The following is a 2,500-nucleotide window of genomic DNA, read 5'->3' on the forward strand; positions in this document are numbered from 1 at the left end:
GGGTTGTGTCTCACACACAAACACACCAAAAGAATTCTCAAATGGCAAGCTGGCACCCGAGGCGAATATGGATAACTCCATTGCTATCTCTCTTTCTCTCCTCAGTGTGTGGGAGATGGACTGCAGGCTGTGTGTGTGTGTGTGTGTGTGTGTGTGTGTGTGTGTGTGTGTGTGTGTGTGTGTGTGTGTGTGTGTGTGTGTGTGTGTGTGTGTGTGTGTGTGTGTGTGTGTGTGTGTGTGTGTGTGTGTGTTTTAACAATGAAGTGTGTGCACTGCCAGCGTACAAACAACAGAGACATCCCCATTACTTAGTAGGAGTTTAGTATACGGCCAGGTTGTTGATTGTGACATTTGAGTACATTCTGTGTATTTAGGGGGTTAATCCTGTGCTATTATATATATATATAGATTTGAGGCTGTAATAAAACAGCTGATCACCTAAGAGTTCACCATCACATTACAATGTCCAAGTCCATACTTTCAAAGCCAGTGTATGTCAAATCTGATGGAAAGAAGCAACTGCTGCTTTCACATGCGACTTCAATCTTTTTTGCATTATTTCTCTTTCCCTCTATTCTTACCTCTCTCCTCTCGTTCTCATCCTCTCTCCCTCATTGCCTCTGGAGCAGGACATTGACCACATGGTGTTTTAATAAACTTGTGTGCTGTGTTAGCACCAATGCAAAGGACACACACATGGGGTGGGACTATACAATCAGAGTAAAGCAGAAATCGGTTGGATGAGAACCAATACCATTTTAGGTTATCCTATTTACTGGTTAAGTCTAAACATGCCACGGTGTGTGGCGCGGCTGGCGCCGATTTGGTTTCTACATTCCTGAAAGTGATTGCTGTGTTGTTAATCTCACAATGCCCTTTCAGAATGGCAGAGAATCCATTTGATGTTAACATGATATTTCTTAATCCGTCACCTTGTGAACAAAATAATTAATTAACACTAGGACGCTTTACAAAAGTACAAGAGGGGCATAAGAAGACAAAAAGAAAAGTGTAACACAAACATAGACGCATATTTTAGTAATAGAATAGAAAAAGTAAAATCATAAACAACTGCATCAAGAAAGTCAGAATAATACTGATTTTGAAATATGCAACAATAACTGAATTATAAATGTTGAAATATGACACTGTTCCCCTGAGCTCTTCAACACAGGTGGACCAGTCAGACTTGAGATGATTGGTCCTCCGTGCTGCAAGGATCCCTCTCTAGACTTCTCACTTTGACCCTCTCTTGGAATGTTGTCTGGCTTTCTCTGTCTGACAGCGTAATTAACAGGGCCGTCGGGGGGCACCTTGTATTACCCACAGAGCAATGTGACAGTCACGTTGCTCTTCTCAATATTACAATGTTACAATATTTAACAGATATTCTAAACTGGGTGGCAAATACAGTAAGTTCCTTCAGCTGAACTCAAAAACCCAAATAACAAAACATGCTAGGTCCTTACTCTCATCTCGTTACTGCTCAGTTTAGAAACCTATGTGTTATAACAACAGCCCTTCTCTGAACAGCCATATCAATCCATCATACAGTCGGGCTTATTTCAACTTTATTTGGCATTTTTATGCTTTATTGATAGTGCAGAGAGACAGAGGTAAAATGGGGCAGAGAGGGGAGTGACATGCAGAGACCGACCGCGGGTGGGAATCGAACCCGGGTCTGCTGCTGGGCCCGGCCCGGGGGGGGACGCCCTACCAACTGAGCTAAGGGCACCCCAACTCAGGATGATTTCTAAAATAAGGCCCTCTCTTTTGGACAAAAACCTAGGAACATTCATCCATGCACTTATTTCAACATGATTAGACTATTGCAAGTCCTTTTTATTCCGGTCGCACAAAATCTCTCTCCTCACTTCAACAGGTAGCTACCAGAAAACGTGAACACATTACACCAATACTCGCATCTTAGCACTGGCTACCCTGTTAGATTTAGAGTTCATTTTATCAATCACTTTTAAAGCCCTGAAAGGCCTGATCCAAGACCCATTGCTGGCCTTTTTACTGCCTACACACAGTCCCTGTCCTCATAAGGTGCCCTTCTGGCTGTACCAAAGTCCAGGTTAAGAAACAAAGGTGACAGAGTATTTCCCATGCATGCCCTTAGACATTTGAACAATCTACCTGAGGAAATCAGGATGGCAAAGTCTGTCTGAGAGGTAATCTAAAGCCTTAGGGTTTTTTTTTCCACCATCCATGTGAGAAATATCTAAAGTGACGGAAGCACAAGTGGAATAGTTATTGAATGTGAGAGCTCATGATAAAGTGTGTGTGTGTGTCTGTCCTGATGAGACTGGAAAAGAAACAGTGACACTTTCCCAGAGATGATAATGGAGTCGCTGTGTTGTAAAAGAAAATGAGGATTTAGGAGAAAGAGAAGGGAAAACTGAATGAGAAAAAGGAAAAGAACACACATGTAACACTTTCACAAGATTACATATTGTGCCTGCCGAAGCCCAGGTGTGCCCAAACCTTTTATTCG

The sequence above is a fragment of the Ammodytes marinus genome (assembly GCF_949987685.1).
Source record: "Ammodytes marinus genome assembly, chromosome: 5".
In the NCBI taxonomy this organism is placed as follows: domain Eukaryota; kingdom Metazoa; phylum Chordata; class Actinopteri; order Uranoscopiformes; family Ammodytidae; genus Ammodytes; species Ammodytes marinus.